Source organism: Ovis canadensis, chromosome 9 (genome assembly GCF_042477335.2).
Source record: "Ovis canadensis isolate MfBH-ARS-UI-01 breed Bighorn chromosome 9, ARS-UI_OviCan_v2, whole genome shotgun sequence".
Lineage (NCBI taxonomy): Eukaryota > Metazoa > Chordata > Mammalia > Artiodactyla > Bovidae > Ovis > Ovis canadensis.
The window spans coordinates 81,377,160-81,388,466 of record NC_091253.1 but is presented as its reverse complement, the minus strand read 5'-3'; the positions used below and the strand labels follow the sequence as shown (position 1 = coordinate 81,388,466).

General features: G+C 46.3%; 1 protein-coding gene across 3 annotated transcripts in view; it reads left to right on the top strand.

Moving 5' to 3' along the window:
• The first annotated feature begins 9,914 nt into the window (after window positions 1-9,914).
• Window positions 9,915-11,307, top strand: part of OXR1 (oxidation resistance 1) — a 517,492-nt gene continuing 516,099 nt past the window's right edge. For 2 of the 3 annotated variants that reach the window (XM_069600384.1, XM_069600382.1), the window contains exon 1: window positions 9,915-10,223. The gene's annotated coding sequence lies outside the window, so the exon portion shown is untranslated. The remainder of the gene's footprint in view (window positions 10,224-11,307) is intronic. The other variant, XM_069600385.1, reaches the window with a different exon arrangement.

Sequence of the window (11,307 nt, the reverse complement as noted above, 5' to 3'; positions counted from 1 at the left end):
GAATTAGAATGCAGCTGGAGAAGACTTTTGAGAGTCCCTTGGACTGCAAGGAGATCCAACCAGTCCATTCTGAAGGAGATCAGCCCTGGGATTTCTTTGGAAGGAATGATGCTAAAGCTGAAACTCCAGTACTTTGGCCACCTCATGCGAAGAGTTGACTCATTGGAGAAGACTTTGATGTTGGGAGGGGCTGGGGGCAGGAGGAGAAGGGGACGACAGAGGATGCGATGGCTGGATGGCATCACTGACTCAATGGACGTGAGTCTGAGTGAACTCCGGGAGATGGTGATGGGCAGGGAGGCCTGGCGTGCTGCGATTCATGGGGTCGCAAAGAGTCGGACAGGACTGAGGAACTGAACTGAACTAAACTGAAGCCCCAGAAAGATCTGGGTATTTCCCTTTTCCTAAGATAGTGTCTCTGGGAAATAATTGCAAGTCCTTTGGGGGGAAATGAGGGGGAAGAATTAAATATCTACTTGTTGAAGGGAATGAGATGGTGGAGGAATAGGCGGGCATGAGCACATCTCTCTCCATAGACACATAAGGAATACACACTCAGACACAGACACGGTGCATGCAGAGCACCCACTGAGAGCAGACAAGAGGACCTGACCAGTGGAAAAGAATTTATAGAACCACGCAAAACTCAGGAGGAGGAAGGAACTGGGGGGGAAACAGGAGTGTTAGTAGGACCGAACCTGCCTTCAGCGGGTGGGGAAACTGAAGCAGGGGTCCGATCCCCACAGCGAGCAATTGCCTGAGTCAGAGGAGAAACATTTAAGGCTGAGAGTGAAACAGCTGATCTGTGGCAGCCTAAATGGAATGAGAATCAGGCAGTTCTTGCTACAGCCATACATACCCCGGACAGGGACACAGGTGCCCTGGAAGGTGCAGCAGCTGGGAGCTGGAGTTTAGGGACTGTGGATCAACCCCAGGGTGAGGGCTGCTGTTGACTGCAGAGAGAGGGATAGAGGGGATGTGAGGGAGGAAACTGTGGTGGGAAATGCCTGTGAAGGAAAGCTGGGCAGCCAAGGAAGCAAGGCGATACTGCTGAGTCACGCACAGGGGTCAGAGCCACCACCATAGCCTCTTAGCCTCTTTCTCCCCACATGCGATCACAGACCCCTGAACAGTAGAGAGGCTGCCCATCAAACGCCTGACACACTGAACTACAGAGTAGAACCGCAGGCGGGGCCGGGGGCAGGGGGGTCCTCTATGTGCCTGACATGCTGAACAACGGAGAAGGACCCCAGGCAAGGGAGCCGTCTAAGTGCCTGAACTAGCAGAGCTACAGAGAAAGACTGACAAAAGAGGCCTTCTGATCACCAGCTACAAGAGGCTCGGAAAAAGACTCTGATAGGGCCAGAACTCCTGGGGCGGAGGCAGTCCGTGTCCCGGCACACTTGGTGCCGCCAGGGACCCCGCAAGCCAAGCAGCTGCGCCACCTTCACCATCAACTGTCACTGGGGCAGGGCTGCCACAGGCAAAAAAATGTCTTGCATCTGAGTGCATGGGGTTGCTTTGGTCAAGTCCAACTCTTTGCAACCCTGTAGACTGCGGTCTGCCAGGTTTCTCGGTCAGGGAGGGGCTTCTCCAGGCAAGAATACTGGAGTGAATTGGCCAATACTGTTTGCCATACCCTTCTAGAGCACTGTATTTCCTGCTGCCCTAGCTGCCAACTCCCCTGAGTACCTGGTGCTGCCAGAGCCCCTGGGACCCATGCAGCTGCACCACTTCCACACCTGGCCCTCACAGGGGCAAACTCAAGCCCTCCAAGGCAGCCTCAGGAGCAAACCCCAGTGGATCACCCACATAAACAGGTGGCAATAAAACCACAATTGAAACCCAGGGGCAGTGTGGCTAAGGAAGAAGAACCAAAACCCTCCCACCAGCTGTACAAGCTGCAGATTAAATCCACACAATCAACTAGGCAGACTCTGTGTCTATGGAATATACGGAAGCAACCTAGATGTCCATTGATAGAGGAATGGATAAAGAAATTGTGATACATATACACAATGGAATATTACTCATCCATAAAGGGAATGCATTTGAGTCAGTCCTAACGAGGTGGATGAACCTAGAACCTATTATACAGAGTGAAGTAAGTCAGAAACAGAAAGATAAATATCGTATTCTAATGAATATGTATGGAATCTAGAAAAATGGTACTGAAAAATTTATTTTCAGGGCAGCAGTGGAGAAACAGACATAGAAAATAGACTTACAGACATGGGGAGAGGGGAGAAGGTGAGACGTATGGAAAGGTGAGACGTAATGTAACATGGAAACTTACATTAAACCATTTGTAAAATATATAGCCAATGGAAATTTGCTGTATGTCTCAGGGAACTCAAACAGGGGCTCTGTATCAACCTAGACAGTGAGATGGGGAGGGAGATGGGAGGAAGGTTCATAAGGGAGGGGACATTGTATACCTATGACTGATTCATGTTGAGGCTTGACAGAAAACAATGAAATTCTGTAAAGCAATTATCCTACAATTAAAAAATAAATTATATATATATATATATATATATACACATATATACAAAATATAGAAGATTCTTCTCTGAGTGTAACCAGACTCCAGTATTCTAACTCAGGTCTGAAAATTAGGTGGAAAGCCATGATTTTCTATTGTGATTTAAGTCAAGTCCATTTTCACCAGAACACAAGCTACCTATAAAGTAGGACCTTAGTATGATACTCAGGTATCCAGTCCAAAAGAGACCATGATTTTTTAGCCACTTCTAAAGATTTCGAAGATCATGGCATCTGGTCCCATCACTTCATGGGAAATAGATGGGGAAACAGTGGAAACAGTGTCAGACTTTATTTTGGGGGGCTCCAGAATCACTGCAGATGGTGATTGCAGCCATGAAATTAAAAGACGCTCACTCCTTGGAAGAAAAGTTGTGACCAACCTAGATAGCATATTGAAAAGCAGAGACATTACTTTGCCGACTAAGGTCCGTCTAGTCATGATCCTGTGGTCATGTATGGATGTGAGAGTTGGACTGTGAAGAAGGCTGAGCGCCGAAGAATTGATGCTTTTGAACTGTGGTGTTGGAGAAGACTCTTGAGAGTCCCTTGGACTGCAAGGAGATCCAACCAGTCCATTCTGAAGGAGATCAGCCCTGGGATTTCTTTGGAAGGAATGATGCTAAAGCTGAAACTCTAGTACTTTGGCCACCTGATGCAAAGAGTTGACTCATTGGAAAAGACTCTGATGCTGGGAGGGATTGGGGGCAAGAGGAGAAGGGGACGACAGAGGATGAGATGGCTGGATGGCATCACTGACTCGATGGACGTAAGTCTGAGTGAACTCCGGGAGTTGGTGATGGACAGGGAGGCCTGGCGTGCTGCAGTTTGTGGGGTCGCAAAGAGTCGGACATGACTGAGTGACTGAACTGAACTGAAAGATTTCTGTGGGACTTCCCTCATGGCTCCATGGTGAAAAATCCACCTGCCAATGCAAGAGATCTGGGTTTGATTCCTGGGTTGGGAAGATCCCCTGTAGAAGGAAATGGCAACCCCCTCTAGTATTTTTGCCTGGAGAATCTCATGGACAGAGGAGCCTGGAGAACTACTCTTTCATAGGGTCCCAAAGAGTTGGACATGAGTGAGCAACTAAACAACAACAAAATATCTCTTTTGGGTCACACTTTTATGACCATTTCAGCCTTGTTACCCACTGGGATAACCACCCACATTGACTGAGGTGGTTAAGTTGGTTCTTGACCTCTTTCACATTGATTTTCCTTTATTTCCATTAAATCCTAGAAACCATTTCAATGTCAACATCTCTTACCTTCATTTGTGGCCAAAGAGGAGAATCAATGAAGAAATTAGTGTCTTGATGAGAAGTCTTCTGGTCCTTCTTAGGTTCTAGTAGGGAATAGTTGAGCCAATCCTCCTTGATAATGCTACTCAAACATTCCTATTTCCACAACCTCACATCCCATTTATATCACACACAGGAATTTCTAGGATCTCAGCTCCATTTAGGATAGTCTCCACAACCCCACTCCAGTACTCTTGCCTGGAAAATCCCATGGACAGAGGAGCCTGGTAGGCTACAGTCCATGGGGTCGCTCAGAGTCAGACATGACTGAGTGACTTCACTTTCAGTTTTCACTTTCATGCATTGGAGAAGGAAATGGCAACCCACTCCAGTGTTCTTGCCTGGAGAATCCCAGGGACAGGGGAGCCTGGTGGGCTGCCATCTATGGGGTCCCACAGAGTCAGACATGACTGAAGCGACTTCGCAGCAGCAGGAGCAGCCACAAGACCAGGATTTAGATAACCAAGTGAACAAACCATTAGAACAATTTCCAGCCATTCAAACTTGTACATGAAACACAAACCCTCTGATAAGAACCCCCGCATTGATAAATTATGTCCCTCTTTCTTCCCTGGGCTAGCATTCTCAGAATACACAGACACAGACACAGACACAGACACACAGACACAGACACACACACACAGACACACAGACACAGACACACACACACAGACACACACACACAGACACACACAGACACACACACAGATACACACACACACACACACACACTCCTTCCCCTGGATCTTGATGGCATAATTTTAATACAGCAAAATTTGGTATTATGTAAGCACATGGCTCACTGCTATTAACTAAACTCTAGATCCTGTTAATTTTTCATTAATTTCCTCTTTCTTTTCCAGGACCCAATCCATGGTACAATACTGGATTTAGTTTTCATTTCTCTCTGGTCTCCTTTGGTTTGTGACAGTTTCTTAGTCTTTCCCTGTTTTTTTTATGATTGTCAGTTTTGAGGAATATTGTTCGGGTTTTATAGACTGCTGCTTTGTTTAAGATTGCCTGATATTTTGTAGATTTCTAATTTGGGGGAATAATTCTATAGGATGAGTGCCCTTCTTATCATATTGTATCAGGAGGTAAACAAGTTCCACATGACATCACTAGTGATGTTAACCTTCATCATTTGGTTGAGATGGTGTCTGCCAAGATTCTCCGCTGGAAAGTTGCTACTTCCCTTTTCCATATTCTATTTTATGGAAGCAAGTAACTAATTCTCTGAGAGTTTTAAAGCTAAAACAAGTGTAACACATTCAATCTATATTTAAAGGAGAAATCCTTAGACTATGCCAGTTGTAGGCAAAGTCTGTCTGCAAGGTGGGGTAATAAAGCTGACACAAGGGAGAGATGAGGATGAGAAATGAACAGAATCATAACAGTATTTCCACAACCTGAGGTTCAGAGAAGCCCCCTGCCTTCTGAAGGTTACAGTTTGCACTATTGTGCTGGAAAATCTTACTTTTCACCTAAACTAGCTTAGATTGGATTTCTATATGGACAATGTAAAAGATATAAGTAACATACAACTTCACGGAACTGATATTAGAATTAAATGATAAAAATATGCAAAGTAAGTGCCTACTGCAGAATGAGACACAGAGGTAATGATAAGTGTTGGATATTATTAACTGATGCAGAATAGGATTTTTGAACTACTGTATTCAAATGTATTATGGAAATAACTTAAAGATCATGAATTTCTTGATAAAACTTGAGAATTTGAGATCACATGTTAAGAATATTTGTTATTGTAGCACTGGATTCAATGAGAAGTGAAAAGAGTTGCAGTTTGTAACCCAATCTTGCTGCCTGCTCAATAACTAAGCCATGTTTGTGTTAGATTTAGAGGCAAGAAAAGAGCAGCTTGATATTTGAAGTGCATAATTACCCACATTCTTCTTCCCTGAGGAAAGGGCCATCAGAGCTAAGTCTTTTAGTCAAGAAGCATCTTTGATTCACAAATACTATGAGCATCCTTAATGTCCCATGACTATTACCTAGAGCAGTTTTAGCCTTGAAGTGCAGGCAGGGGGTGGGGAATGAACATTTATACCTTTAGTGCATATCATTAGTTGATCTGTTATGACATTTATCTGTGGTCATGAAATGAAAGAATAATTTGGGCATTAATGTCTTTGAATTGCTCCCATTTAGTTCTCCCTTTTATACATTTTTTTTCCACAATGGGAAAATAACAGGTATCAAAAAGACAAGCTCTTAATAGCTCTTCAATGAAGCCATCATGATACTGCCTTTTCTCTTGAGGAACTCAATTATGAATAATTTCACATTCCTAATTTAGTCGTGATTTTCTAAAAGAAAATTTAGTATGAAGAGAGTGCAATGGAGAGGCAGCCTAGTGTTCAGGTGTCTAAAATAAACTGTCTGTATGTAATAGAAGCAGAATATGTTCAGTGGTCAGTGCCAGTATCGGGGAAAATTACAGGTGCTTGGCAGTGTGGCACAGATCACACTGAAGCATTCCAACTTCGAGAAGGCTGGTAAGAAAATGTCAGGGAGGGAAGAAAGGGCTATCCTGAGCTATCCTCAGACAAAATGGAGAGACAAGAAAAAAATCTACATGCCATGTCATCCTACCCCCAGCATCAGCCTTCTCCAGCCTTTCTCCAGTTAAGGAAACTGGGGACTTCAGGTTTAGACCCATTGTTTCAGATCTAAACATTCACCTTCCCTTTATAACCCACTAACGCTTCAGCAAACATCTGTCAAACACTGAAGAAGATAAAACACACACACATACATAAATTCGCTATAGTCCCAATCCTCTACAAACTTGTGTTTCAGTGGGAGAGGAAAAACAAGTATACAGATAACAAAAACAAATGGGACAGTGGTGTAAGAGAAGGACAAAGAACTAGGAAAATGAGAGAGGAATAATTAGAAGTGTGGATTAATAAGGTGTGGTGCAAGAGACACTGACTGAGGAGTTCTAAGAAGTCAATGAGAAAAAAAAGGAAGTCAGTGAGGAAGATTAAGGAAAAGATCTGAATTTGATGATTTTAATATAATTATAAAATACAGTTTAAATGAAGTGACTCATAGATTGCATTTATTTATTTATAAACAAATATTTAAAAAGGGAACAAGTGAATTGCATGGATTTGGGGTAAGAGAAAGGGAATGATGATCACTTATTTCAATAATTCTAGCAGTGATCCATAAGAAAGACATAACATATTTACTATAGGAAGAGCAGCATTTCCCCATCAGGGTTGGAGGCAAAAGAGACATAGCCCAGTTTTTAATTTTCACATGGTTTACAGAATTATCAGGTATGTTAAATCAAAAAAAAAATAATAATGGGCTTTAAGAATGTGGAAAATGTCATTTTCTCATACAGACAGATTGTAGACTTAAGGGCTCAGCTGAATGAAGGCTCATTAAAAAGCTTTAATGAGTGGCACCACCTTGTAAGTATCTATGGTCCTGAAATATAGATGGAAAGGCAACAAAGAGGAACTAACTGCTACCCTTAGGCAGGCAAATCAAAGCATCTCTTCCTAAAAAGACGACAGACACTTGCAAGCATCATTATTCTTTTGCTCATTTCTGAATAACTCAAATCAACTGATATCCTGCCATGGGCTTGCTGTCCCTTTTGTTCTGTGGGGAAACATGCCTGTGGAGGATGCCTATTTCTATCTTTCAAGCATCCCTTATCCCTTCTTCTACCGACTGGATACTTTATCTCCTTTGGAGAGGTTTCTTCCCCTAGAGGATGCACAAGGACAGCTAACCAGACTCCTTTTACAAAGATTGATGTGCTCATCGGAGCAGAAGGTTTGCTTTCTTTGTAAGATTGCAAACTTTGTCATGTGCGTAAGGCTGGAGCTGCACTCTGGGCACAGTCTGCTGGAGAACGAAGCCCAAACAGAAAGCAGTGCTGAGAGCAAGTGAGAAAGAGAAACACATTCCAGCTGATGCTATTAAGCCTTGAATCAGCACAGCTGAGTTATCGATACACAGCCCAGTTCGTTTCCTTTGTTTGTTTGAGTAAGTTAGAGCTGAATTTCTGTCACTTGCTAATTAGAATCCTGAAGGCAGCAGGTTTTCCAACTACATGGATGGGTAGGAAATCATACAGGCTTCACTTTGACATCAAAATCTGCCTGTTTCATGATTAAGCTTAGTATGCATGCTGTAGCATAAAGATGTCCAGATAATCATACCCACTGTAGGATTAATTACTGAGAAAGGAAGAAGAAACACAACTGGGATGAAGATAAAGTATATTTTTCACCTTCTTTCAGCACCTGTGGAAAAGAATCGTGCTGATACTCTTAAGAGAAATTCCATTTTGATCTTCCTAGTGAATTGCTCATAGAAAATTAGGAAACTGGTGTCATTACCAAGTGGCTCTAGTTCTGGAGATGACATCTATGCGATGCACACACTAAAGGGAAGAAGGAATGGAGAAGCTGGAGACTAGCAAGTAAGAGGTCAAACATTAAGCAACCATCTATTTGGGGCTAGACATGGCACTAAATTTTAAGAGGAAGGGGAGCTAAGAGCGAGGACAGCTTAGTCCAGAGAGACACATGCCACTCAGTTCTGTGAAAATGTACACCTACATTACTTAGTAGGGTTTCGGGAACCTCACTAACTTGTAACAACAGCAAAAGAAAGTAGGCGTAGCAAAGACTGAACAGTGGGATATAAAATACATTGCCAGTAGGTGCGTTGTTCTTAGAAGATTCGCAGTGCATCTTCTCTGAATGAATAAAAACGAAACGCGTCTCTTTCAATAGAATACATACAATCTAAGCTGTGAATGTTGAGAAAGAAATTAGAGGGGAAACAATGAAAAGCAAAACTCATATTTGGCATTTTCTCATTCTGAGCACTCCGCAGAGAGAAATCTTTTTTTTTTTTTTTTTTTGGCTAGCCCTTATCAGGTAAAGCTATTGATTCAAAGAAATAGATTATACGTAAGCCATCGGAGTTTCTAGTCAGGTAGACTCTGGGTTCAACACTACTATTTCAGACAAGAGAGGAACGTCCCTGAACTTCAACGTCCTCATCTTTCGAATAGGAATAATACTAATTCTCTTATTGGATGGTTGTGAAGAGTGAATGCAGACGGGAATTTGACCCAGGAAACTTTTGTACCTCTCACTTCAAGGAAGAAAAATGTTCAAAAGTAGATTTCTAGGAATGAAGGTAGACTAGACTGAAAATGAAGAGCGGGGAAGGTGTATTTGCAGGTGCCGCGACTCTGCGACCTTGAGGTTTGAAAGAGCTGGATGCTCAGGAGACCTCAGGATGCTTTCTGGCCGAACTGGTCAACAGTACCGAGCCCTCCCTACGTAGGGTTACCAATCCGCCGGTTTCCAGTTCAGGTGTCAGAATCCACCCAGTCTCCAGTGTGCGTCCTTTCCTTCTTTGCATGTAAAGTCGGCTTGGAGGAGGAAGGGAGGAGGTAAAACGTGCGGGAAAGAAATTACAGTTCAGATTACAAGAATAACAAAATCACTAAGGTTAGGGAGGGTGTCAGCGAACGATGCAAAGTCCTGTGGAATGAGGAGTCAGAGACGGCCTGAAAAGAATTCTGTATTTTATTTGCTCTTTCCAGAGCCCCCTCTCCCGGCCGTGGATCATTACGCTCTTTTCTTCCTTTTTCCTTCCAGCAAAACTAAGCATTCCAAAAAACTTGCAGTTTTCTTTCAGAAGTCTTAATTTCGCTGTCACGGAGCTTTCCCACTGCTTTAACTCAACTTTCTTTCATTTCTTTGGCGAGAGCCTGAAATTTCGGCTGCCGGACAGGCTGGAGCCCGAAATCGGGGAAGCTTGGGGCTTAGTTCCGGCGAAGACTCGGGTGCTGGGGCGCAGAGCTCGGTTTTTCACCGAGGTGGGGTTCCTAGTGCGGGCAGGGACCTAGTAGGACGCGCGCGCTCAGATCCCCAGTGCCCGGTTGCGGGGACGCGCGAGCGCCAAGGCCGCCGTGGTGGTTGGGGGCGGGGGGGCGCTTTAAACCCAAGCAGCGGCTTCCGCGCGACCTATTTTTAGCGGCGCGGCGCCCCCGCTTCCCCTCGGCCTCCGGCGTGGTAGCCTCCGGCGGGCGGCCGCCTCCTTTCCGTCTCCCCCGCCGCCGCTCGCTCATGGTAGCGTCCACGCGGGCAGGTCTGGAAACTGAGCATGTCTGGAAGCGCTCGGCGGCCTCGGCGGCGGCGGGGGCAGAACCGGGCTGCGTCAGGCTGAGCCCGTCCGCCGCGCGGCCGCACGAGTGCAACGCCGGCGCCGCGCAGCCCAGCCCCGCCGAGAGGGGCGCACTCGCCGCCGCCGCCGCCGCCGCCGGGCCCGCCGCCGCTCACCGCAGCCCCCTCCCGGCGACCCGCAAGTAAGTTTGTGAGGTGGCTGGGCGGTGGGGCGAGGGACCGGCGCCCCCGGGGAAGCCCTGGCGGGAGGTGCGGCTGGTGCTCCGGAGAACCGGCTGGTCCCACTGCGCCCGGTGCCCCGCGCCTCGGCCAGCCTTTCGGCCAGTTTGAAAGTGATAACCTCTGGGATGTTGGAGTCGGGGGACCGGCAAAGCGGGAGGGCCGGACTGACTCCTGTTGGAGGCTAAAGGGGACAACTTGGGGAGAGGGGAGAACCGCACTGCCAGCAAGCGGGCTGGTGCCGGCGGGGGAGGCTGGGTTTGGGATGCGGACTCCTGGCTGAGAACAGCCGCAGAAGGAAAGAGGGGTGTCCCCGGGGGATAAGGTGGGAGCGACGTGAGAACCCAGTGTGGAAGGCATAGGAGAGGGTGAGCGCGTCCTGGCTGGAGCGGCGGGAGGGACGATGGATGGAAAGTGGGGCGCGTGGAAAGCGGATTTGAACCAGAGCAAAGGACGCCGGTGGAAGAGGCCGTCTGCTTCGGGAAGCGAGTGGACTCTTAATAATTTGGGGAATCTGTACCAGATCAGGGCGATATAATGATGGAAAGAGGTAGCCTTGGATCAAGGTCTTTGAAGCGAATATGCGTGGCCAAATGTTGGGAACTGGCTGGGCAGAGAGGATGGATGCAGAAAGTGGCCCGGAAGGGCCAGCTGGAAAATCGCTGGGGGATTTGAGTGAAGAGGAGGAGGGGAACAGTGCAGCGATCGAGCTGAGGAATGGAGCCAGGGTTAGGACCAAAAGGCTCAGGAGAGGCTTGGAGGCTGCTACGTGTGGTCCTCTGAATAGTGACTTAGTAGTGGTTCTCTGAGGTTCACTTGCAAGCCAGCTCCTCCTTAATCTCCTACCTGGCTTGGTTACCGAGCGGCTTGCTGAAAGGCGAGTTTGTAGATTTGCAGGCAACCGGGAAGGTAGTCGTTTGCAGGGGAGCTGTCCGTGCTTCCCTTAAGTGGTTCCCAGCACCCATGGGGGTACAAAGCAGGATCTGAATGTGTATGTTTCGGGGGATGTGTGTGTGTGGAAGTGGGAGGTTCTCCTCTAGGCCACAG